The sequence below is a fragment of the Xiphophorus couchianus genome, chromosome 19 (assembly GCF_001444195.1).
Source record: "Xiphophorus couchianus chromosome 19, X_couchianus-1.0, whole genome shotgun sequence".
Classification (NCBI taxonomy): domain Eukaryota; kingdom Metazoa; phylum Chordata; class Actinopteri; order Cyprinodontiformes; family Poeciliidae; genus Xiphophorus; species Xiphophorus couchianus.
In genome coordinates this window covers 18,851,809-18,879,176 of record NC_040246.1, presented here as the reverse complement: position 1 = coordinate 18,879,176, position 27,368 = coordinate 18,851,809, and the positions used below count along the sequence as shown (strand labels likewise).

Sequence of the window (27,368 nt, the reverse complement as noted above, 5' to 3'; positions counted from 1 at the left end):
TCGATCAAAAACAACCAATCAGAGTCAGGAGGAGGGTCTTAGCGCTGTCAATCAAGCTCATGTACTCACTGCTCAATGTGCTTATAGTGGAGAAACAGCTTACTGTTACGGGAAACCCGTTTATCCGTCGTCATCCTTCTGACATTAAGGTGGAGGAGATTGCTCTTTTTACGACGTAACAATTTTAGCAAATGTTTAAAAAACATATTTTTAAATAAAAATCACTGCTCCTTTAAAGGGTTTTATAAAAAACCTGGATTTCTGTATAAAGCTCAGTGTAATCAGATAATGTTAAGATTTCTGACTCACGTTCGGACGCACAGTCCTGAAATTATGAGAATGATCATCTATACTAAGCTAAAAAGGAACATCTCAGCAGCTTTTGCATGCAGTGTTTTTCTTCTTTTTGTACGTTGGTGGGTTGCTGACAGTTTGCAGCGGCGCTCCAATTGCTTTCAGAAACACTGACTGTCACGACCTTGTGCTAAATAATACAGCTTTACAGAGAGCAAGGGAATTTTCCTGCGAGCACAGGTGTGCTCCGATAGTCTCATAAGCCCGCAGGCGGCACAAAGAAAGAAAGATACTTCCATGGTGAAAAGGAACGGGGGAGGCACAAAAGTGCAGACGAGGATCAACAATGGCTCCTTCCTCGGGGAGGATTCGGTTTTGACCTTCAGGCGCAGCTTCAAATGAACGCGACTCCCGAGGAGGAAATCAAAAATCCCGATGACCCTGAATCCCTCCACCCTTCTCCATTGAATGGAAAATGTGATGTTTGAAAAACACGAAACACGTTTTCAGACGAGCAGAGAGACAAAAAGTGGGCCGGTGAGGCCTCCCAAGCAGCGTCAGCACCAGCAGCGACACTCACTTCTCTTTATGCATTCAAATCTGTGAGTACAAAAGCGCTATAAACACCTGAAATAATAATAATAATAAAAAAAGAAACTGAATGATGTGACTGGGACTCAGTATCTTTCATTGACCATTTAATTGCACAATTTGATATTTATGTAACAAATTTGCTTAATGGAAACAACAGTTTCAGAAAATTTCTCTCTTTTTTTTTTTGTTTAAGTTTTGGCACCAGTAAGAGGTGGATTATTTCATTGTATTCAAAACTGGTTTATTTAATAAAACTGCAATGGAAACACTTTTTCTGCATCATCAACAACCAGAAGTTGCCACTTGTGAAAACCGCAAAGAAGAAGACGGGAAGTTGTAGAAGGATCAAGCGCTGCATGTTTTTAATGACTTATTGCATAAATAAACTTGTTCACCTGTGATTTTAATTACTTTTATTATTTAATGAAAACATAGCAATTGCAAAAAAGTTTTTTTTTTTTTTTACAAATTAGAGAAATATTGACAATGTTTTGGCTGCTAAATTGAATGTGAAGCTTCTGCTTTCAGTTGTTCTTGGATGAAGGACTTCTTCCTGCATCTGCACCCTCTACTGAAGTCTCAATCAATCAATCAATCAATCAATCAATCAATCAATCAATCAATCAATCAATCAATTCACAAAATTCATCATTAATTCACAAACACAACAATGAGTGAAAAGGAAGCAAAAAGACAAAATAAATCTTGTATAAATCTGCTCCTTTCTCAGTAACAATAAAATAAACTGTCCAGGCTGTATACATTAAATAAACAATATAATTTGCAAAATAATATATTATTCTCATTATTTACTCATTATAATTTAAGATGTAAACATTTGTTTCTTCTAAAGTGTTTTGAATTGATTTATAGTCCAGCATTTTTTAGCTCCTTGTCCAAATTATTCCATAATTTTACTCCATAATTCACTTTTGTTTTAAAATACTACAGACAGCTTTACTTTTTAAATAATACTTTCTTCTGTTATTTCTATTACATGAGCTAAACACTGCAAAAAACATAAAATCTTACCAAGTATTTTTGATCCACTTTCTAGTGCAAATATCTTTGTACACTAGAAATAAGACAAAACTAACTTACAAAACTGATATATTTTTTAGCAAGATATTATTATATGATTGACGGAAAAGTTCTAGTTCAACTGGCAGATTATTTCATTTATAACAACATTTTCCCATGTTATACGTGAAATAATCTGCCAGTGGAATTATAGAGCTTTCTAAATCAGTTTTAATGAATTACTGATTTACAAAAAAGTTCCTATATTTTGCTAAAAATTTAAGCGCAGGTTAGTTTTATCTCATTTCAAGTGTAGTAAGATATTTGCACTAGAAACTGGACCAAAAATACTTGGTAAGATTTTTAATTTTTGCAGTGTAGTTCTAAAACATTATATACTTTTATGTAGTTTTTGTTTTTTGCATTTCAAATGAGATTTTCAATTAAGTTTATGATCCAAAACAAAATCCTAAAAATTTGACTTCCAACCTCAATAAAATTGGGGGGGGGGGGGGAATAAATCTTTTTCTTGTTTTGTTTCTTGTTTTTAAATCTGGTCGCTGTGCCTTTCACCCCCTAACCTGATGCCGACCTGGGCGTCTGCCCAAGTTGTGTAAAAAGGTCTGAGGAAGTGTAATCCATGCAGCTTCTTAATCCGGTTCACTGCAGGGGTCATCTTGACACGCAGTGATGGGTTGACAAGCTAAGTGGCCAAACTGCTGAGTCAGGAGTTAGACGGGGTACTTACACTGCAAAAAAAACAACTAAATATGACCATTTATTTCTGAAGTAGTAGTGCAGATATGTTAGTACACTTGAAGTAAGACAAAAGTAACTTTTCACCAAGAAATAGGAGTTTCTTTTAAGTCAATATTAAGTTTTAGTTCCATTGAGAGATTATTTTACTGATAACATGGAAAAAATGTCTTGTTCTGCTAGCGTAACTACCACTTTTTCATCAATATTAAGGAATTACTTACTTAAAATAAGCTTTTATATGCTGCCTAAAACTTACTTTTAATAATAAGTTATTTGAACTAAAAAATACTTGGTAAGATTTTGCGTTTTTGCAGTGTAAGTCAAAAATTCCTTAATATTAAAAAAAGTTTTGGTTCAACATGTAGATTTTTCACTTATTTTTTCCATGTTATAAGTGAACTGATGCCAGTAGAACAGATACTTTTAAAACAAGTTCATACTTCTTACTGAAAAGTCACTTGTAAGTTAAAACTCTCTTATTACGAGTGTAGAAAGATACTTACACTAGAACACGTGTCAAACTCAAGGCCCGTGGGCCAAATGTGGCCTGCCGCAGCTTTTTATGTGGCCCTCTGCAAAAAATCTGCAAAACTCACTCAAAGTTCACAAAATAATTCACACAAAATCAATAGATACCCACATTTTTTTCAGATTTTTATTGAACATTTTTCTCTAAATTGGTCAAAAGCTTTTGTTTAAATGATTGCTTCCTTGTGTTTCTTAATGAAACTATAACTTGAAGTCAAGTTATAGTCCATGACTGATACAGCAATTTTAAAAAAAGTCACGTTTAACATCATATGTTAGCACAAATATCACAAAGATTCCTTACAAATATTTAAATTAGAGCCACAAAATCTATGATTTGATTTTGATAGCTAAAAAACAAAAACAATCGCATAGTCCTGTATGGATTGATCAGTGTGAAAAGATGTTCAATATGATTTAATTTTAAGAAACACTTACTGAATGAAGAAACCAACAGCTATTTCTTGATATTTTAACAGTTGAATTGGTTGTATCAACAATCTGGCACAACTGTCTCTTCACGAACATTTAGGTTTTTGATTTGGCCCAAAATGAAAATCAATCCCAAGAGTCTAAACCCAAATACTTGGTGTAATTTTGTGTTTCTGCAGTGAACTGGCCGAGGAGCGGAGCCGCAGGAAGTGTTTTCTCAGGAAACCTCAATGAATCCATCAGGAATAAAACACCAAATCTCCACACTTCACATTGAGATAATGAAGATTTTCGCTTTCATACATCTAAGGCTGAAAATCATGGAGACTCAATGCAATACGACGCGCTGCAGGCTCAGAAAAATCCTGCCTGTCCTTGTGTGTCACTTACCAGCCACGGGAAAAGATTTTTTTCCATAATTTTGCTGATAGCGCAAAGTGTCTCCATGAGGCTAATGCTTTATGTCAGATTCTATACAAACTGCTGGCATATTAGAACAAGTGGATCCACCTTTACTTCCCCCTTAAAAAGGCTTCTCCTCCTGCCTGCAACACTTAGCAGCAGTGAGGTTTTTAAAGCATCAGCGCAGTTGAAAAGCTGATGACTGAGTTCTGAGTAGAAATCCTCCAGCGTTTCTCACTGGTTTTGTCTATTTCCCCCCTCGTTTTATTATCAACACTTCAACGAGGAGGTGAATTGATGAGAAGAGCGATGGAGGGAGGGTTACACGCAGAATAAAATATTTTTTTTTTAAAACAGAGAAGGAGTGCCAGGCTGGAAAACTGGCATGCTGCAGTTGTATGTCAGTCACCTAGCAACAAGTTCTCCCTCCCTCCACCAAATCACTTACCCCCCGCTTCCCCCGTCTCCCGCTGAGCTCTCTAATTCAACAAATCTGCTCCAAATGTATGGCTGCGCCTCCAACAAAACGCATTCTGGGCTGTGGGCCTCCGCTGAACACGGCACTCAGCTGCCCATTGACCAGAGGGGCCTTTCTCTGCACACACTAAAGAGCGGTGGACAAAGACCCTGAAAGCAGGGGCATCTCCACAGAGAAAACATTTGCTTGTAATTGTGTTTGACTGCATAATGAAAATGATGTTCTTTTTTAATTTGAGCTTGTTAAGGCCACACTATTTTCCTCTGGTCACCTGACTATTGTAAAGAAGCAGCCCTTCACTTGGCCTGCAGGCCGACCAGGGGGGAAAATATTGAAAATGCTCCAAAGACCTCGCCTCTCTTTACTTTAACCCCTCTTGTGTTTGAAGTGTTCTCTGGTAAAAAACATAAATATGTGGACTCTGTTCATTACAGGATGGGATAGAGTCCCCCCTCCTTTTTTTATTTTGCAGAGAAAGATAATGACAACACACACACACACACACACACCCGCTCAGCCGGAGCTGTGAGAAGGTTAGCATTCCTGCTCCTTCTTCAGTGAAGCAGACCATTAGTGGACCCAAAACAGAGCTTCAATGGCCACATTCACATCCAGCGATTATTTTGCACTTTTTAGCCCCCCCATTTCCTGTTTCATCGGCGTGTTTATCCACATTCATGTCTCACTCGGCAAAGGTCGCGGGCTTCAGGTGAATGTTTAATCCTGCAAGGCTGCACTGTGACACTTTTTAAGAAAAAAACTGGGTTATATTTGGTTTTCCTTCATGTCTCTCTCCTTTAATATTCCAATCCTGTAGCATCCGATTCATGTCAGAAACTGATGCACCTCTGAACCGCCACTGGTTTCCATCAATCCACCTATGGACGCCTATTCAGTGATTTAATCAGTTAAAGTTGGGCTCTCGTTTTAAGAGTCGTCCCCTGGAAACCCTCCAACAAAGCACAAGTTGTCTGAGAGGTCGCAGGTAAGAAGTAAAAGCTCCGACCGACTTGGACTAACGTTTAAGTTTTTGTGTGCCCAGGAGGCCTGAGTGTCAGGGTTAACCCCGATGGCTACCCCCACCTTTTCTCTTCTTCTCTTCTCTTTCAGATGAAAAGATCCGTTTAAGTTGTTAAACTTCACAGCAGTCAGAGAGCTGAGAGAAACCAGGTATGAACAACCGGCTGATGATCAGCTCTCCTGATCATCACCAAACAAAGTCAAATATGAGTTTTAACCAAATTACATTCAACATTTTGGGGCTTTTCTTCAATTGTTGTCCATTTTAAAATGGGAATCAGTTGTTACGTATTGAACAAGTCAGTAACATCTCATCTTTAACATCTGTGCACAAACAGAATTCATTAACATTTGTATTAAGTGTTAAATACATTTGTTTTTAAACAGAAATAAAATTTTCTTGTGCATCCTGCAGTAATTCAAATATATCTCCATCCATCCATTTTCTGTACACCTTTGTCCCTTAGGGGTCAAGAGGTGCTGGTGCCAATCTCCAGGTAACGTTCTGGGCGAGAGGCGGGGTCACCTGGACAGGTCGCCAGTCTGTCACAGGGCTCAAATATATTTCAAATCTCATATTAATATTTATGTGAATATTCTGTAACCTACACGTCTGTAAAATTATTTTTTCGGCAGTTTAAGATAAATCTGAGTGAACAAACCTAATTGTGGAGTTCCTCAAAGCTCCATTCTCGGGTCACTTTTATACAACTTATGAAGAATCATAAAATCTTCTTCTATACAGTTGATTTTAAAATGTTGAACATGGGAATCAAGTGTTAAATATTTACCAGGTCTTTATAATTTGATCTTTATCGACTGTGCTCAAACAGAATTCATTACCTTTTGTATCAAGTGTCCATAAATGTGTCTATTTTCAAACCGGAATCCAATTTTCTTTGTACATCCTGCAGTAATTCATATATATTTCAGATCTCACATTAATATGAATTAATCTTAATGCAAATATTTTGTAACTTACACAGCTATTAAGCGATATTTTTTAGTCAGTCTAGTAGGAATCTGAGTGAGTAAACTTAATTTGTGGGGTTCCTCAGGGCTCCATTCTCGAGTCACTTTTATTCCGTTTAGTAGGATTGTAAAATCTTCTTGTATACAATCACATTCAGTAAAAAATAATATTACTGAATCAGTCACCAGGTGAAATACATTAAATTCATGTTTTAAAGTCTTTATTTATGTTAAATACAATGATTATCCCCTTACAGTTCATAAAAATATCACATTTGAGATTCAGCTCTTAAATCAGAACAACAAAAATTACTGTTTTAATAATGTAAGTTATGTTAAATACCTGTTTAAATGTTATTTACAAAAGGTACTTTTAATCTGCCTCATTGGAACACAAATTTAACTTCCTAAATTCACCTTTTGCTACAATGTGTTATTTCACTTATAGCAAGACATTTTTTGAACACATTTTCTTTAATCTTGTGTTGTCTTTCCCATTTTGAAGAGCAGCCAAAATGTATAAACATTCATTAAAGTAAAAAATAATGTGTAACTCTTCCCTTTCCCTTCATATGATTTTTTTTTCCAGTAGGTAGATGCTGCTGCAAAAAGATTTATTTAATTTAAGTTTTTTTTACACATCTTTACCAGACTGAAGATAAACATGCACTGGGCTGTATTTTAATTCACAAACTCCTGATGAGAAAATATGAAAATATTTACAAAATGCTAAAATCTTAAGCAAGTTTTGCAGTTTAGGATTTTAATATATTACATATGGTTTTGGTTTTATTAGCAGTTAATGACATAAACAAAACAGAGGAGTTACTGTTTGGAGCAGAAGATTCAGTTGTAACCATATAATGGTGAGAAGACAAATAAATGTTTAATTAAATTCATATATTCAGTTCAATTTAATTTCTAAAGCCCTAATTCACAATGAAAGCCATGTCAAGGTCATTTTGCAAGAAAAAACAAAGAAACATTCAGTTTCTACACAGAAATGTGACGTAAACCGAGTCTAATTCAGAAAGCAGTTTAAAGGTTATAAAAACAACAAATTAATTTTAAAACACAACTGTGCAGTTTAGGTTTTAAAATAATTTTAAGCATAATTCTGGAGTCATTTGCAGCTAATCTGCACCAAGTATTTTATAAGATTTATCAGGAGGTGCAAAATGGATTCTGTTGAAATCAATAAATAAAGTTATTCACTGAAACGGTACTTTTTTTTTTTTTTTTTTTACAATCAATATAAAGAAATTATTTACTTACAACAAGCTCCTATGTCTTGCTAAAAGTTACTTGTAAGTTAGTCTTGTTTTCTTTTAAGTGCAATAATATATTTCCCATAAGTTAAATGAATGGATGAATATATTTTAATAAATAATCTACCAATGGAAGTAGTATTTTTCAGTAATATTAAGGAATTATAGACTTAAAACAAGCTCTTATGTCTTGCCAAAAGGTTACTTGTGAGTTAGTTTTATCTTATTTTAAGTGTAATAACATATTTGAACAAGAAACTAGAGTTTGTGTTTTTACAGTGCAGAAAATGATCAATTTGGTTCCTGCACTGCAAAACCCCAAAGTCTTGAAAATAATTTTTGTCTAGTTTCTAGTACAAATATCTTAGTACACTTAAACTAACTTACAAAAGAAACTTTTCAGCAAGATAAAAAAGATTGTTTTAAGTAATTAATCCCTTAATTAAATTTTTTTTAAAATACCACTTCCACTTGCGGATTTTTTCTTTTATAACATAACATTTTTTCCTATATTATAAGTGAAATAATGTGCCAGTGGAACTAGTAATTTTTCATCAATATCAAGAAATTATTGACTTAAAACAAGCTCCTTTATTTTACTGAAAAGTTACTTGTAAAATTAGTTTTGTCTTATTTAAGGTGTACTGAGATATTTCCAATAGAAGCTACAAAAATGCTGGATAAGATTTTGTGTTTTTGCAGTGTATCATCCCAGTTTGTGCTGCGACGGTGTAAAATGTCGGATGGTGTCAGACTGGAGGGTCTGGGCGTCGCCCTTCCCTCCAAAGATCAACAACTTCCAGCTCCACATCCATGAGGCTCCAAATCTGCCAACAAGTGAGGACGACTGCATGTCCGCCCAAGTTTTTAATATAAATTTTATTCTGAGGAACAGAGCGTGTACTTTCATCATAAGACCAAGGTGATCAAAGTGCGGCCCGGGGGCCATTAGTGGCCCTTGGACTGATTTTGTGCGGCCCCCATCCGCAATTAAAAACTTATACAAATTTAGCCCATAGATGCAAATGGAGACTTTTAATTTGTAATCAGGGTCAAAATTGTTACCAGCATAACTTTCTTACACAGGAAAATGTAAAGTGCAACACAAAGTATTTGTGTTTTATAACCAAGTTTTAACAGAAAGAAAAATCAAGAGACTTCTACTGAAAAGCCACCTTTCTGCACAAAAATCAGCTTTTATTCTTTATTAAACTCGGCTAAATACAGCAAACGTTTTGGAAAAAAGTGACCAAAATCCTCTTCTTATTATTGAAAGTAAATTTATTCAACAGAGCTCAAAAGAAACAGAAAATTAAATGTTTTGGTTTCAATACAGCAAACATGCAAAATTATAGTAGTAGTAAATTTCTGCCCAGAAGTTTTCTAGAAAAAACTTGGAAATGACTGAATTTCAAACATACAGTAGAGGATTAGGACCACTGAAAAAAAACAACAATGAATTCTGACTTTAATCTCAGAATTATGAATTGAATACTGAGAACATTTTTCACAATTTTTTCAGAATTTCTGGAAAAATTCTAGGAATTTTTTCAGTTTATTCAGAGTTTTTGTTGGAAATTACTTCTTTTTTAACCTACAATGGCATCGGCTACTTTATTTGCTTGATTTGAGCTTTTTTTTCTTCTTGGCCCTCCAAGATTTTTGAGTCTACATTTTTTGTCCATGTGGCAGAAAGTTCGGACACCGCTGTCATAAGAACTGATTTCTCTGCTCTTAAGAGGAGCAGAAAAACAAAGATTATTTCTGTGGCGGCTTTTGATGAGATGCAAACGCGGTCCGAGCTTCGAGGCGTGAACATCCAGCTCAGTTTCACGATACAATAAACTCTTTGATGTGGAAATTAGTTGAAGGTTACAAACGACTTTCGCTTCACCAAATGAAATAATTCGATTTTTCCCTTTAACACTGCAAAGGTTTATTCTGAGACAAAACCTGCTTCAAAAACAAATTCATACCAGTAAAAAACATCTCAAAGGAGGATTTATGTCTGAAATATAAACTTTTATGATATTTTAAATGAATCATTATATTAATTTACAGAAGAAGGGTCTTTGAAGAAGAGAACATGCAGCCAGCTGGAATAATAAGTAGGTTTAGCTCATATTACATTGCAAAAACTCAAATCTTACCAAGTATCACTGGTCTAGTTTGTAGTGCAAATGTCTTAGTTCACTGGCAATAAGACAAAACTAACTTACAAGTAACTTTTCAGCTTGTTTTAAGTCAGTAATTTCTTAATATTGATGTAAAGGTTCTAGTTTTATTGATAGATTTTCACTTATAACATGGAAAAAATGTCTTACTAAAAGGGAAATATTTTGCCAATAAAACTAGAATTTTTTAATCTATATTAAAGGATTATTTACTTAAAACAAGCTCCTATCTTGCTGAAAAGTTACTTGTAAATTAGAAATAGACAAAAATACTTGGTAAGAGTTTGTGTTTTTGCAGTGTAAATGGCCTAACATAGATTTTATTTATTAATTTTTTTTAAATTTAGGTCACTGTTATAGGTAGAGTACCCAAAAATTGTAAAAGTAGCGCTACTTCAATATATTTTTACTCAAAAGTAAAAAGTAGCCATAAAAAATTACTCAAGTAAAAACAAAATAGAATTTAGTAAAAAATCTACTCAAGTACCGAGTATCTGATCAAATTATCAATCATTTAATATTTAAAAAATACATGATCAGACTGATCAAAAATATAAAACTAAGTGGAAATTTTTGAATTTTAAGAACCAAAATGACAATAATTCATATACTTAACAAAAAATAACAAAATCTGACCAAAGAATTTTTTTCTAAATCAATTTCTTCCAATGAAAAATTTCCAAAACTTTAACAAAAACTGCAGGCGTGTCTGTCTGGTGAATTTTTGTTCTTCATTCAGTGGGTAGAAATTCCAGAAATTTTACCCAAGAATAAAAAGTGCAGTGTAGTAAAATTATTCCTAAAAGGACATATTTTCAAAAAAATGTTACTCAAGTAAATGTAATTGAGTAAATGTAACTAGTTACTACCCAACTCTGGTTATATAACTCTGGTTAATGTAACAGAGAACAAAGATTTTAGTCTCTTGTTGGTGTTTAAATCTCATAATAAAGAAAATTCTGGTCTAACTTTAATTTATTTGTTAGCTCGCTTCCAGGCTAGCAGGTTAAAGTTCGCATGAAGCCTTTTGACTCACGTTAGGCCCATAAACGTGGAGTTTGTTCAGGTTCTGATGTCCTACCTTCAGCTTCATCCAGCTTCTCCTCCCCCTCAGTGTTTCCCCTCTTTCCTCCTCCTTGTTGTGTGTTTTCATGATAATTGGCAGCAGTTGAACTGCGAGCCATAAATCAAGAAGTGCAGAGGGTATTAATGAGTTGGACCACCCAGGGGAACTATTTTCCCCGCACTTTCCTCGCAGACAATGCGGGGCTACTTGAGTGCGCCGCGGCCTGAAAACCGTGAATGAACATTCACAAGAGCAGCGCTCCCCTGCTGCCGCGTTTCCACCCGGCTAATGGTCGCAATAAGGACCGATTAAGTATTTATTCTGGAGGAAGCTGAAGCGGTCTGGACAAAAACAGATCATTCTGTTCAAACATGTTTGGGTCACAAGAATGAAGCTGTTGTAGAAAAAGTTAAAAGCTTCATCCAGTGTTTACGACAAAGCCAGATATGTTCATACAGTAAAGATGCTTCATCTGGTTTTCCCCTGATTTATTAGTCTGACAATAAATCAGATTAAAACTTTTTGCTTTAAGTCAGCTCAGTTTAACAAGACTGCAAAAACACAAAATATTACTAAGTATTTTTCTCTCGTTTACAGAGAAAATATCTTAGTATACTTGAAATACGACCACAGGTAGAGTACCCAAAAATGGTACTGAAGTAAAAGTAGCACTACTTCAACATATTTGCACTCAAGTAAAAGTAAAAAGTAGCCAAGAAATTATTCAAAGGAAGAGTAAAACAGTATTTGGTAAAAAGTACTGAGTAATTGATCAAATTATTAATCATTTAATATGTAAAAATTACATTCATCGTCAGATGGACCAAATGTAAAGTTAAGTTGACATTTTGGTATTTTAAGAACAAAAATTGATAAAAGTATCAAAAATTAACAAAATGAGGGTAAATAAATTATTTCCAAATCAGTTTCTTTTAATAAAATAACTTATGAAACTTTAACAAAACTGCAGGTCTGTGTCTGGTGAATTTTTGGTTAAAACATGTTTGTTTTTTATTCAGTGGGTAGAAGATTCAGAAATTTTACTCAAGTAAGAGTAAAAATACTTCATAAGATCATCCATCCATCCATCCATCCATCCGAGGGGTCGGGAGGTGCCGGTGCCTCTCCAGCTAACGTTCCGGCGGGGTCACCCTGGACAGGTCGCCAGTCTGTTGCAGGGCAACACAGAAACAAACAGGTCCCACAACCATGCGCACACACACACACACCTAGGGAGAATTTAGAGAGACCAATTAACCTGACAGTCATGTTTTTGGACTGTGGGAGGAAGCCGGAGTACCCAGAAAGAACCCACGCATGTACAGGGAGAACATGAAAAATCCATGCAGAAAGACCCCGGGCTGGGAATCGAACCCAGGACCTTCTTGTTGCAAGGCAACAGCTCTACCCACTGTGCAGCCCACTTCATAAGATTACTCAAGTAAAAGTAAAAATACTCCTGAAAATAATTTTTTTCAAAAAAGTTGCTCAAGTAAATGTAACGAGTTTCATTCAGCACCAAATACGACAAAACAAACTCAAGTAACTTTTCATCAACAAATAAGAGCTTAAGTCAATAATCTCTTAATATTAAGGAAAAAGTAAAACTTCCACTGGCAGATTATTTCACTTGTAAAATGGAAATAATGTATTTTTATAAGAGAAATAATCTGCTTCAGGAATTATTTACTTACATTAAGCTCTTACATCTTTATGAAAAGTTACTTGTAAGTTAGTTTTGTCTGATTTCAAGTGAACTAAGATGTTTGCACAAGAAACTATTTCAAAATACTTGGTAAGATTTTGTGTTTTTGAAGTGTATATATTTATATCCATATATCTCTATATGTCTAGATATCTACACCTAACTATAGCTATATATCTACATGTTTACATATAGATAAAATAATTCACTGCAGATAACCCTGATGTTTTATTGAATCTTTATTCTTGGAGGTATTGTTTTGTTAACTTAAAGCTCACATCTGAAAGTAAAAACCCAAATTTTTTCCTAAAATCCTTTTAAACATTCCATCCCAAAATGTCTCTCTATAAATAAATGTTTCTCTCCATTAAGCCGACCCTCTGCAGCGAAAGTAGGCCTATAATTGTCTTCCATTATGAAACCTCACAACGCTAGACCATTGGCTACTAAAATACCAAGGTTAATCTTGATTAAATGTCTTCCCAGGGCACAAAAAGCATGTTTTACATAAAACATCCTTCAGGGGGGATTGAAGCGCGATGTTAAAAAGATATATAAAATATTGCTGATGGCAAGGCCAAGCATCCCAACTCTGAAATGAAAGGTATCAAAGAGATTAGAGGAAAACCATTACAAATCAACGCGCCGCTAATATGCCCGCGCCTGCCCTATTATCTCCCCTTAATTCCAGTCACACAAGCAAGACAAAGCTGCAACTTTAATCTTTCCTTAAAGTACATTTTAAGATTCCACATGAATACTTATCGGCGCATAGGCAGTACTTTAGCGTTTTCCCCTTTGTGCTCATTGTAAAAGGCAAGTTGAGCCGCTCACAATGGGCAAAGTGCTGTTTTCAGAAGTCAAAATGGACTTCCTACATAAAAACAGGCTGCAAAGGTGAATGTCAACCAGAAATGAATTCACACTGGTCCTTTTCTTACAGCTGACTTTAAGCTTTACTAATCATTTCTCTGTGGTTAAATAGGCTTTTGAAGGGCTGGAGAAGTCCAATTAATTCAGCTGTGGAAATGCTTTTGCACAACCAGCTGTGTCTCTGTCCTCCCAAAGGAAATCCTCCTGCAGGCTGAATGACTTTTGTTCCCTTACACTCACGCCACACTCCAAACGCAGCATCTTTCTGCAGGAGAGAAAAAATATTTCCTCCCACACCTGTTGCTGAATTGTGTTTGCGTGCAGACTGGGAGATAACGCCGGGCTTTATTCAGCCGCCGTTTCCTTCGCTCTGAATGGGGAGCTCCTTTTCACGGAAAAAAAAGACGACAAATTACCGTAATCATCACTTCTTCCAAACAAAATGATTCCTGTTTTTTTTTTTTTTTTTTGAGGAAGGAAAGTCACAGGATGTTTTAATGGCTGCTGCACACTGCAAAAACTCAAAACATTACCAGTTACTTTTAGTCTAGTTCCTACTGCAAATATCTCAGTTCACTTGAAATAAGACAAAACTAACTTACAAGTAACTTTTTAGCATCAAAATGGAGCTTGTTTAAGTCAGTAAATCCTTGAAATTGATGACAAAAACTTTGACTAGGCCACTCCAGAGCATTTTTTCTTGTATTTCTTGAGACACAATCGCTGCATTTATGTAATCCTCATTCCACTCTTTGTGTAACTACAAGCACCAATTTCCTGGACCTGTGTTAAATTAGATTAGTCATTTTAAATTTGGTAAATTTTTATCACTTATTTTGCATTAAATATTTTTCTCTGTCATTATCTTATAGAAATCAGTTCTCACAACATGGTTTCTGTCCTTCGTTTCCACATTTTGATGATTATAATTGAAATGTAAAACCAATAAAACATTTAAACCCAGAAACTGACATATCTTTAGGTATTTTCTATTGTCATTTTGTTGATGTTTTTAAGTGCATGTCTGTTTCTAACACTGTTAATTTGAGTGTCTAGCATATTTATTTATTTGTTCTTTTCAAGGGGTTTCTACAAAACATAAATGTAAACAGCAGTTTAAAAAAAAGGGAAAACAAAATATAAGATTATAGTGGATTACAGATTATAAAAGCCTCTTCCTGTGTTTGTACCTGTTCAGTTTTGGTTGTTTTCCCAGCTCATCTCTTTCTTTAACTTTCTGTTTAATCCAGCCGCTTTTCTAACAATCTGTTAAGTTTATTTTCCAGTTGATTTCAACAGGATAAATGTCGCATATATAGGTAATAAAAGGTCAAAGTGAGTTTTTCAGGCTCTCAAGTTTTATATCAGGAAAACTCGGCATTATAATAGGGGTGCCTGCACCTTTAAGAGTGTCTGCTTCTAACATTTTCATTCAGCAGAGGTTTACATTTCTGGTACTGTCAACTCTCCTGCTGAGCAGAACTCACTTTATACTGACAGACTTTATTTTTTATGGTATAAAACTGCTTTTTAAAGAAAAAATATCATAGATTAAATGTTTTTAACTATAAATTTATGAAAAACACTTAAAATTACAGATTATTTTCATCCCCAGGTTGAAAAGAAATCCACATGTACATGTAATCTGACAATCCATTTAAATACATTTGAGGAAAAGTCACAATTTGTTTTGGTTTTTGCACGGACCATGCTGGAGACACGCCAACAAATGATGTCAAAACTTTTTGCCAAAATTCAAAACTTTTGGTTGTTCAGGAGGCAAAAGTTTTATTATTTCCAACTTAAATGTAAAATAATTATGTTGTGTTTTTTACCTGCTAAGCAATTAATTTAACATGCAATATTGTAATGAGTCAAGGTGAAACTAATTCAAAAAGCATTTTGGAGGTGTAAAAATTTTCTTTTTTGGTTTGACCATTTAATCCATTTCCAGCATCAACAAAAACTATTTTTTTCTGCATTTAGCCAACTGCAATCTACCAACATAAGCTTTCAGTAAAAAGCTATTAGATGTGTGTGACCTTAAGCGTAAAATTAAATAAAAGAAAAACCTTTTGAAGACAGTAGATTAATTTGTTGGTTCAAATCTGTCCTAAAACAGGTGTGTCAAACTCCAGCCCTCGAGGGCCGCTGTCCTGCAACCTTTAGATGTGCCTCTGCTGCAGCACCTGAATAAAATAATTAGGTCATTAAGGCTCTGGAGAACTGATCTACACAAGGAGGAGGTAATTAAACCACTTCATTCCAGAGTTTTGTACCTGTGGCTCATCTAAAAACTGCAGGACAGTGACCCTTGAGGACTGGAGTTTGACACCTGTGTCCTAAAAGCATCATCGTGTCACAGATTTGTGATCGGCGGCCACACATAATTATTCCAAGGGCCACAAACAGCCCCCGAGCCACACTTTGGACACCCCTGATGTTGGATGTTTCCGCATGTTTTGAAAATTTTTCACTGGCTGCAAACTAATATTCAGTTCAGCTCAACAGAAACAGAGAAACTGCTCAGCTCAGTTGGTCTGTTCTGCTTTATGCAGTAAATTGCGATGCGCTAAATGAGGACGATGGCTGTTGTGTGAAGTCAGAGAACAGACACAATGGTTGATAATTGCTCAGGCTTCAACCACTTATTGCCACATGTGGTTGAGTGCTTGGAGCTTTTATTCTTGGAAACAAATTTCAACACAAAAAAAGGTCAGTTGTTTCGACACAAGAGTTGATCCTATTAGTTCCCCTGGGAACATGAACGTGGTCTGGAGATATACAGTACAGTGTTACAACATAAAAACTGCAAAAACACAATATTAACAAGTATTTTGATCTAATTTCTGGAGAAAATATTTTCACTGCAAAACACCAAATTTAACAAAGTATTTTTAGTCTAGTATCTAGAGTAAATACCTCAGTATACTTGAACTAAGTCAACTTATAATAAGATATAGAAGCTTATTTTACGTAAATAATTCCTTGATATTGATGAAAATGTTCATCAATACGTTTTATAAAATATCTTGTTATAAATGAAAAGGTTGAACAAGCACTTTTATGTCAACATTAATTATTTACTTAAAACAAGCTCCTTTACTGATAAGTAAATAGTAAGTTAGTTTTCAAGTGTACTAATATATTTGCAATCGAAACAAGACTAGAAATACTTGGCAAGATTTTGTGTTTTTGCAGTGTTAGTACACTTAAAATATGACAAAACTAACTTACACGTAACTTTTCATCAAGAAATAGCAGTTTGTTTTATATATAATAATCTAAATAATTATTTAATAACGATTAAACATACAACTTCCACTGGCCGATTATTTCACTTATTTCAAAATATTTTCCTCTGTTATAAGTGACATAATCTGCCAGTATAAATACTTTTCGTACTTCTTCATCAATAGTAAGTAATTAATGACTTAAAACAAGCTCCTTTGTCTTGCTGAAAAGTTACTGGTAAGTTAGTTTGTCTTATTTCAAGAGTACCAGGAACTAGACAGAAATACAGGGTAAGATTTTGTGTTTTTGCAGTGCAGAGCTGATGCGGTTACAAACAAACATGGTCAAAAAAACAAATAAACTGGAAAAACAAGCACCTGCTTTCTTCTTTGAAAACTTTCTCACCAGTCTGTGAAGCACCAAAGAATCGAAGGATGGACCAAGAAAAACGTAAACCTGACTCTTCTTCCATCAAACGTCCTGGCATCGAGACACATTTAAAGGCTGACCTAAAGTCTCCTTACATGTAAAACCTCTTGTAATTTATCATCACACACACACACACACACACGGTGGAAATACTGTGACAGAGGCAACAGCAATGTTCTTAAAGTGGTCCAGTGGAATATGGCAGGAAGAAATAAAAGTGCTGTTGATATTAGTCCTTCATAATTTACATACAGTGTTTGAGTTAAACCCAAGAGGAAAATATTTACAGTTGAAACCAGATTTTATATAAAGACACTTATCTCACCGTGTCACATTAAATCAGGCTTATGAGTCCCAATCACCAAAATTACTTAACAGTAATGAGGGATGGAAACGTAACAATGGTGATTGTAACCAAACATTTTGTGATTTCACATCTGATAGTCCATTACACTCGGTTTGATTGGGAACCAAAGTTTCAACATTTGTTTGGTTTTCAGCTGGTGCGATTCGCTTTCAAACCGCACCAAGTCAAATGATTCAAGCTAAACGAAAAATCAGTTCCCCTCCTCCCCTGTTGTGGCGCTGCACCAAGAACCACTGAAGGAAAAGAACTCTGAAGAAGACATGAGCGCAGCTTCCTTCTTCGCCAAAGGTAAGCAAAACAGAGAGGCGTCAGATTTTAGAGGTTACAGAATTTCTCTTTTGTTTTTGGTAAAAAGTACGAGCAATGTCTCCCACTAGCACTAGCTTTGTTTTGTTTGTATTTACCCAGAATACCTTGTGCTGTACTCCATTTCCTGGTTTTAGAGCAGTCTCTGTTCCGCTTGGTGTCCACATTTGAATTCAAACCGCACCAGAGTTCACTTCAACCGAACCGAGCCCGGGGGTTTTAGGCAGACCAGGATTGTATGAACAGATGAACACGGCGCCTTCAGGTACTGAATTTACAGCCAAAAATTAGTCATGAAACCTTCCAAATTTTAAGAAAGTAATTTTAAAAAACTCATGTACTTTTTTTTTTTTATCTGTTTAGCAATTATTTATTTAATATTTAGTCAAATTTATTTACTGGACGTAGAAAACTTTCAGTCTGCGAATGTAAATATTTGGTTTCAACTGTAGTTTTGGCTTTAAGCTAACAAGAACAACACTGGCAACAAAAACAGCAAAAAGATCAAAACATGGGCAAAATGACACTTTTAATTATTGAGTATTCTAATGTGCAACTGGGGTAACAGCAAATTAAAATATTTGTTGTCTTTACTTAGTTAATCCTGGGCCTTCAGCAGTTTGAGCCTGGAAAATAGAAATAATGTATTTAACCTGCCTCTCGTTGTCCTTCTCTTTCTATGGACGATGTTTAACACTTCAAGTTTGAACTCTGCTTTGCAGAAAATGCTCCTGTTTGTTGACCAGAGCTGGTCAGGAATATTAAACTGAGCTTCTTCCTGTTTAGTGGCCTGAAACTCCATATTTCATCAGTATTTTTCAGGCTCTGCTAAAGTAAAACGGCTGCGTCTTTCAGAAATCTTTTGGACACCTTTGCTCAGCTGATTCAACCAAAAACAACTCAACTCTTTCTGAGCTTTTGCTTAGTAACACTAAGGTTTTAAAAACCCCATTTTGAAATTAAGCTAAATGCGTAGCAGCTAATTTATCCCATCAAAGCTGCATGTTGTTGCAAGCAACACACAGTAGACGATACACTGAAGTACTGTTAGAGCCAGGGGCTTTACACACACTCCTCATGGAAATTTATATCATTAATTTGAGGATTTTAAGCATCTATTAAAACCCTTCTGAATGTAACTGTTGTGTTTCTGTGCAAAGTTTACATTTATTGTGGATTTCTTCCAACCCACAAAGAGTCAATTAACGCGAGGCGTGCCGTGATGGCGTAGCGGTTAGCGCGACCCGTATTTGGAGGCCTTGAGTCCTCGACGCGGCCGTCGCGGGTTCGACTCCTGGACCCGACGACATTTGCCGCATGTCTTCCCCGTTTCCTGTCAGCCTACTATCATATAAGGGACACCAGAGCCCACAAAAAAAACCCTGGAGGGGTAAAAAAATAAATAAAAGAGTCAATTAACGCTGCACTAATTTACCGACTATTTTTGTCTAATTTCTAGTACAAATATCTTATTGCACTTAAAATAAGACAAAACTAACTTAGAAATAAGTTTTCCTCAACATAAAGGAGCTTGTTTAAGTCTATTATTCTTTGACATTGATGAAAAAGTGCTAGTTCCACAGGCAGATTATTTATTAAGATATTTTCCTATGGGTTTGTTTTTATCGAATATTAGAAAGTTTTTGATAAACTGAAACATCATGCTGTTTGAACCTGTGTGGATTAGAGAAAATTCACAATAAATTCAACTTTGTGCACCAGTAACTTGATTAAAGAACAGCTAATTAAAAAAATCAAAATAAACAAAACATTAATATGAATGAGGAGTGTATGGAAATTCTGACCAGAATTGTGTCTAACTTTGTTAAAGCAGCAAATGCTTGCTTAAATTTTTGTGATATTATCTCCCGTTTTAGCTGAAACCACGGAAGAAGAGGATGCCAGGGTCCTGAGGGGGAGAAGAGCAGGTGAAGATGAGCTGAAGTGTCGACAGAGATGGAGGAAGGGAAGGCATCATGCAGGAGCAACGACTCAATCGCAAAGTATTTGCATGCAGCGGCGCTCAGACTGCATGCAGAGGAAATGAGTAGGATCTGTACACTGCAAAAACACTAAATCTTAGTACACTTCAACTAACTTACAAGTACATTTTCAGCAAGATAGGAGCTTGTTTTAAGTCAATAATTCCTCAATATTGATGACTGCTAGTTCCGTTAGCAGGTTATTTCACTTATAACACCTGAAAGAAATTCTTCTTATAAGTGAAATAATCAACAGTTGAGTTTGTTTTTGCAGTGTAGAAAATTAGTATTTGGGTTCTGCACTGCAAAAACAAAACTTTACCAAGCATTTTGGTCTAGTTTCAAGTAAAAAGATCTTAGCACACTTAAACTACCTTACAAATAAGATATACACCTGTGGAAAAAATTAAGAGACCAATTAAACTGATCAGTTTCTCTGATTTTACTTTTTATAGGTTTATGATTGAGTGAAATGAACATTGTTATTTTATTCTATGAACTTTAGTATTGCCTGGAATACTAGACTCCAGGCAAAAAATTTGTATTTATTTGCAGAAAATGAGAAATGGTCAAAATAACAAACGATGCAGAGCTTTCAGACCGGAAATAATGCAAAGAAAACAAATTTATACTCATTTAGAAACAACAATACTAATGTTTTAACTCAGGTAGAGTTCAGAAATCAATATTTGGTTTTCAGTGGGTCTGCTCTGGCGGATTATTTCACTTAAAACAAGATGTAAAATAATGAGCCAGTGGAACTAATACTTACTAATCAGTATTAAAGTATAATTTACCTTAAAACAGCTCTGTTCAAGTGTATTAAGATATTTGTACTAGAAATTACACCAAAAATACTTGGTAAGATTTTGGGTTTTTGCAGTGCATAAACTCAGGAGTAGCATCCTGAGACTCTGTGGGGTTTAATTAAAAGTATTAGTGGTTTAAGGACCCACAGAGTCCATGTCACAGCAAACCAATGAGAGATAAGCATGTTAGAAAAGTTTATGAAGGAAACAAGCTAAAGAATGTATCATGATTTTAAGACAAAATGAAAACAATTATGGATTGACAGAAGACAACAGGGAAAGTGAAAAGAAATGCACACAAATTCATTCAGAGGCATCTAAACTTTAAATTGAGTCACTGATTGATGTGAGAAAACATTCAGGATTTGTTTATGTATACACAGACATTCTAATGGTTTTTGGTTTTAATTGTGATAAAGAACTACAATGGCTGCATGTTGGTACTGCTGCCTTGCAGCAAGAAGGTCCAGGATTAAAATTTTGGTTCGGGTTTGTTCTGCAAGGAGTTAGCACGCTCTCTCCTGAGACTGCAGCTTCCTCCCACAAACACAAAAACTGTTACGTTAAATCATCTCCTAAACTGGTATGAATGTGTGCAACTGTTTCTCTGAGCTTTTGCAGAATGCTTCATTTTATTAACAATGCAAAACACTGACAACTTCAGGTAAACACTGCAAAACCACAAAATCTTACCAAGTATTTTTGGTCTAGTTTAGTGCAGAAATCTTTGTACACTTGAAATAAGAAAACTAACTTACAAATAACTTTTCAGCGAGATATAGGAGCTTGTTTTAAGTCAGTCGTTCTTTAATATTGATGAAAAAGTTCTAGTTCCACTTAAACAAAACATTTTTCCCATGTTTTAAATGACGTAATCTGCCAGTGGTTCAAAACATTTTTTTCATTAATATTGCAGAATTATTGACTTAAAACAAGCTCCTTGCTAAGAATTTACTTGTCTTATTCTAAGTGCATTAAGTAAGATATTTGCAATAGAAACTAAACAAAGAAAACACTTGGTAAGATTTTGTGTTTTTGCAGTGAATAAGTTCTTACTTCATTTTTAAAGAAGAACGCATCTAAGAGAACAGACTATAAAACAATAAATGATCAAAAGTGCAGAATTTAAAGGCACTTAAAAGACTAAAACCCCAATATGATTCAAGAAACATGTTAAATGCTAAATAAGCCATTTTTTATTCTTCTTAGTATTTTATTGATGAGTAGCTGGAACAGGAACCATGTCAGAACTAAACGTATCTTTCCCAATACACTGGAAATAACTATATCTAATATCTATTGTAACAAAATGTGACGAAATGAGTAGCTTTAAAGGCTACCATCAAAGGTGAAGCTAAACAAATTAGAAAATCCTCAAAAGGTAAATTTATTTCAGCCCAAAAAGTGAAACTTGTCTATAGATTCATTACAGAGTGATTTATGGGGCATTTCAAAAGCTTACTGAGTAGAAAAGGATCGTTTACTTTAAAGGACATGTGATTAAAAACGCAGACTTTTGATCCGAGGACCTCTGGGTCATCAGCATTGCATGTTTGGATAATTGCAGGAATATCATCTGCACAACGTCAGCTAAATACAGAGTCACGGTGAAGACCTTTCCTCACAGATCTGATCAAAGAAGTAAAATGAGGCCAGTTGTCGTGCAGAAAGAGGAGGCTAAACAACAAAAACTCAGCGCTAAAGAAGCGCAAAGGGCCTCCTGGAAAGTTGACTGGAAGGGAAAAAGTTGCACATGCAACAGGGATAATGGCAGCGATTGGAGCACATGTGCAAAAACCAAAGTCAGAATTATGAGAGTTAGAATTTTTTGTTTGTTTTGTTTTTTCAGTGTCGTCTGTATACTTGAGTACAGTTTTTGGGAACTCTACACAACTATGTATAAGTTTTAAAAGTTTAATTACTAAAATAAATCAACATTTTGATTACATTTTTAAATATTGAATCAGATCTTATGATTATAATCTCAGAATCCTGACTTTTTCTCCGAATTTGTACTTTTATTTGAGAAAAAAAGTGAAAATTATGAGGAGAAAACAAAAAATCAGAATGAGGGGGGGAAAAAGTAATAATTCTGAGACTAATATCACAAATCTGAGGGAAAAAATCTGAATTCTAAAATTAAAGTCAAAATTCTGAGAAAAAATTCAGAATTTAAAAAAAAAAATCTGAATTCTGAGATAAAAGCCAGATTTTTTTTTTTTTTCAATGGTTCTAATCCTCAATTTTTGGCTACACCCATATAAGTTTCATTTTCTAAAATGTAATTACTGAAATAAATCAACATTTTGACTACATTTTAAAATATTGAATCAAATTTTATGATTATAATCTCAGTATTTTTTTCAGTATTCTCTGAATTCTCAGATTAAAATCAGAATACTTTTTTTCAGTGACCCTAGTCCTTTTCCGTATACTTGAGTGCATTTTTTGGCTAATCTACTCATCTCTGTATGTAACTTTTATTAAAAACAATAATAATACTGAAGCTAGTGACATCCTATGAATGTAGATAAAAGCAACGTGTGCATTTTAATGTCCGTCTTTAATGTTTTTGCTCCCTGGAAGTTCGGACAACCAGTGAGTTATTCTGAGCTCGTTTCTTCTCTCCTTTCCACACAATGAAATATAAAGGGAGAAAAAGAGGCGGATATAGTGGGCAGCTGTCAACAACTTCCACAGCTTCCCGCCACAGCTGATCAATCAGCCCCATATCTGAACCTCAGCAGCGCCGAGCCGCTGGCTACAGCTGACATTAATCCTAAATCTTTGAGTCAGTGCAGAGGAATGACACGGATGGTGTGACTGAATGCTGATGCAGGCTCTAACAAGCGAAGGTGCTGATGCTAATGAGCGAATCTGTGGCCCTTTAACGAGCTTGCATCATTTGATGTCCTAATTTACAATGAGCTTTGTGTCTCAGGGCTGCAGGATAATGAGCTGGACAGGGATTCCCAGGGCAGCAGCTTGTGTAACCCATCTCATGCTGTGGAGGGGCTCGGCTGCAGCCAGTGCTGGAGAGCAGCAGGGACAAATATTTCATATCAGTGGGAAGGGAAGGGAGGGAGCATGTCAGGCCGGCTTGATATGATTGTTTGTACACACCAATCACACAATCGCTGCGTTCAAGTGAGAAAAGCTTGTGTTCTCTGTGACAAACTGACCTCCGGCAACAAGAGCACTCAGAGCAAGAGGAAACAGAGAAGGGAAGCATGGTGAGCGAGCTTTAAATGAGAGACACGACAACTTGACCTGGATTTGGGGAAGTACAAAAAGCACAGCTGAAAAACAGATTCTCCACCTTTTTCAACTCAACCCCGAAATAGGGATGCTTCAATACCCAGTTGATTCGATTAAAATTAGTTCTGATTGATTAACAAATAACATCTGTTTCAACAGAAAACACAATTTTCTGCTTATTGAGAGTATTTAACACAGCTGATACAAAAAAATGTTTTTTTTATTCAGCACAAAATGAAAAATTAGCCCTTTATGTAGTGGCAAAGACAAGAAAACTCAGGTTTTTAAGAAAATGGCGGCTTAGACGATTGACAAAATTAATCAACTTTAGATGAACTCATGAGCAGAGGTGGGTAGAGCATCAAAAATGGTACTCAGGTAAGAATAACACTACGTCAACATATTTTTAATATTAGTAAGAGTAAAAAGTAGCCATCCAAGAAATTATTCAAGTGTAAAAAACTATTTGGTAAAAAGTACTCAAGTACCGAGTAACTGATCAAATTATCAATCATTTAATATTTAAAAATGACATCATCAGATGGACCAAAATATTAAATTAAGTGAAATCTTTGGTATTTTAAGGATAAAAATTACAATAATTCATATAACAGAAAATAAGCAATATCAGGCAAAAGAACATTTTTCCAAATCAGTTTCTTTCAATATAAAATTTATGACATTTTAACAAATTTAGGTCAAAACATGATTTTTCATTCAGTGGGTCGAAAATCCAGAAATTTGAGTAGAAATACTTCATAATAAAATCACCCAAGTAAAAGTAAAAATACACCTAAAAGTAAATTTTTTCAAAAGAGTTACTCAAGTAAACGTAACAATAATCGATAACTTTTAACCCTTCTCCCAATGAAACAAATCCATCATCTTCACCGAGGAGAACAGGATCCGTCTCCTGATGTTCTCTGAGGCAAATTAACGAATGTGGAGCTCAGTGACCTCGGTGTCGAGACCGTGCACCAGCGAGCCCCCACCTCCTACTGCCGCGTCTGCACGGCTGCATTAGTCAGGCTCAGATGGGGTTTTTTCCGCCATGAGTATCAGAGCATGACATGCGCTCAACAAAGGCAGGCAGATGACGAGCCGGCTCCCATTCGACGCCGGCCTCGCAGTTTGATGTGCGGGAAACATGAGGGCAGCGTGAGTCATTATGGATGCACAGGTGGCCCCGGATCTAATGAGTCACATTCAGTTCTGACATGCAGATGCTTCACTGAGGCATGCAAACGGCTTTACACGGCTTGTTTTAGGTGAAAACTGTCATTCTGTCACATTTAAATTAGCTTTAAATCCTGGACTCAAGAAGTAAATGGATCATACTGACAAAATACAAAATCTTACCAAGTATTTTTGTTTGGTTTCTTGTCCAAACATGTTTGCACCGTTGAAACGAGACAAAAATAAATATATATAGAAGCTTCTTTTAAGTCAGTAATTCTTAATTTATTTTGAGGTACAGTAAAATGAACAGGAATATGAAACAAAACATATTTTATTTAATTACAGTTGGTAGGTAATACATTCAATTGAGATAAGGGGAATGACTAAATAAATGCTCACTTCTTCCAAAAAAAAAGAGTTTTTGCTTAAAAAACCCTTTTTACCAAAAGTATTGGTAAACACATATTACCTTTGTCTTTGAAAATAAACAGTTAAAAATTAGTACTAGTTTCATTGGTAGATTTATTCATTTGACATGGAAAAAATGTTAAGAAAAAATCTGCTAGTGAAACTAGCACTATTTCAACAATATTAAGGAATTACTGACATAAAACATTTATTGCTAAAAAGTTACTTGTAAGTTAGTTTTGTCTCATTTCAAGTATACTAGGATATTTGCATTAAAAATTAGACCAAAACTACTTGGTAAGGTTTGGTGTTTTTGCAGTGCAGCACTATCAGAGTACCAACTTTTAGATGATTAATATGTCAACATTTTGAATCCACTCCACTCTCAGATATGCATTAGTCACACTGAGTGATTCAGCTGTTTCAAGTCACTCACAGCTATTAACTATTAACACTGCCCCCCTCTGGCACATACAGCTGCATCTCGGTAAATTAAAATATCATCAAATTTTTATTTATGTCAGGAATTCACTACGGTGAAACCCATATGTGGATTCGTTACAGGATCTATTTCTGTTCATATTTATGATTATAGCTTACAGCTAATGGAAAATTTGAACAATACACAGAATCATCAAGTGGCTGTATCTAAATATATTATTTGGAAAGTTGAGTGGAAGGAAAACTGTTGTCAAGAAAAAAACCACAAGAAACAGGGTCAATGTTTGCGTGTCCTCAAATCTAGAGTCAGGAAATTTTTAGGTTTTTGTTTGTTTAGTTGCTTTAATTAAACTCTAACTCATTTACCCAGAAAGTCCAGTTTGGTTTGAAGAGGTGAAACCAAAAATGGAAACTCTGGTCTTTGGTTTAATTTCTGGTGCAAATATCTTAGTACACTTGAAATAAGACAAAACTAACTTACAAGTAACTTTTTAGAACTATATAGGAGATTGTTTTAAGTCAATTATTCTTTGATATTGTTGAAAATGTACTAATTCCACTGGTAGATTATTTATTTTTAAAAATCTGCAACAAAGTATTAGGGGCATATTAACAAAATAAAAACCAATAAAATCATAATACAAGAATAAAGTCAGAATATTACCACTTTATCCTGGAAATATTCTGAATTTATTCTCGTCATTTTAGTAAAAATCTGCCAGTGAATCCGGTACTTTTGTTTTTTTTAAATCAATGTTAAGAAATTACGGTCTTAAAATAAATTCTTATGTCTTGCTAAAAAGTTATTTGTACGTTTTTTTTTTGTCTTATTTCAACTGTATTAAGATATTAGCACTGGAAAATAGACCAAAATTATTGCTAAGATTTTGTATTTTTGCGGTGCCTGGATGTTTCTTTCAATTGATGCATCTGAATTTCACTGAAAGCAAAAAAATTCAAGATGTTTTTTTTTAAACACTTCATGTGACAACATTCAAGTTGCGTCTAGCCGCTGCGCATTTATTCGCCAGATCAGGGTGTAAATATAACTCACGCCGATCAATTTATCACAGGAAGCACAACAATTCAAATTACACATGATCTATTAAGTGCCTGCCACTGAGCGCAATTTGAACATTTGACCTTCTGGCACGGCTCATGACATTATGTTGACATTTAAAGTAATCCCTCCCCCGGTTCCTAATCCCGGTGGCCGCAGACTGCCCTGACCCTGCCTGGGTTCGCACCACTTCCATGCTCCCACCACGGCTCACCAGCGGGGAGGTCAAGGAGCCAGACAGTGCTGTGAAAAAATGTTCACCCTCTCACTCATTTTATCTGCGTTTTTATTTTTAAGGAGGAAAAGAGCA

At 35.2% G+C, this 27,368-nt stretch overlaps 1 protein-coding gene and 2 long non-coding RNA genes across 3 annotated transcripts in view; 2 read left to right on the top strand and 1 right to left on the bottom strand.

Annotated features, from left to right (window-relative positions):
* The window catches only part of ppm1aa (protein phosphatase, Mg2+/Mn2+ dependent, 1Aa), a 56,759-nt gene that overhangs the window by 5,599 nt on the left and 23,792 nt on the right, over positions 1-27,368 (bottom strand). The window lies entirely within an intron of this gene.
* On the top strand, positions 7,786-26,473 carry LOC114133825 (uncharacterized). The gene is made up of 3 exons (XR_003593284.1): positions 7,786-7,799; positions 11,142-11,144; positions 25,702-26,473. It is a non-coding gene; the product is annotated as an uncharacterized LOC114133825 (long non-coding RNA).
* LOC114133824 (uncharacterized) lies at positions 20,565-22,527 on the top strand. The gene is made up of 2 exons (XR_003593283.1): positions 20,565-21,828; positions 22,134-22,527. It is a non-coding gene; the product is annotated as an uncharacterized LOC114133824 (long non-coding RNA).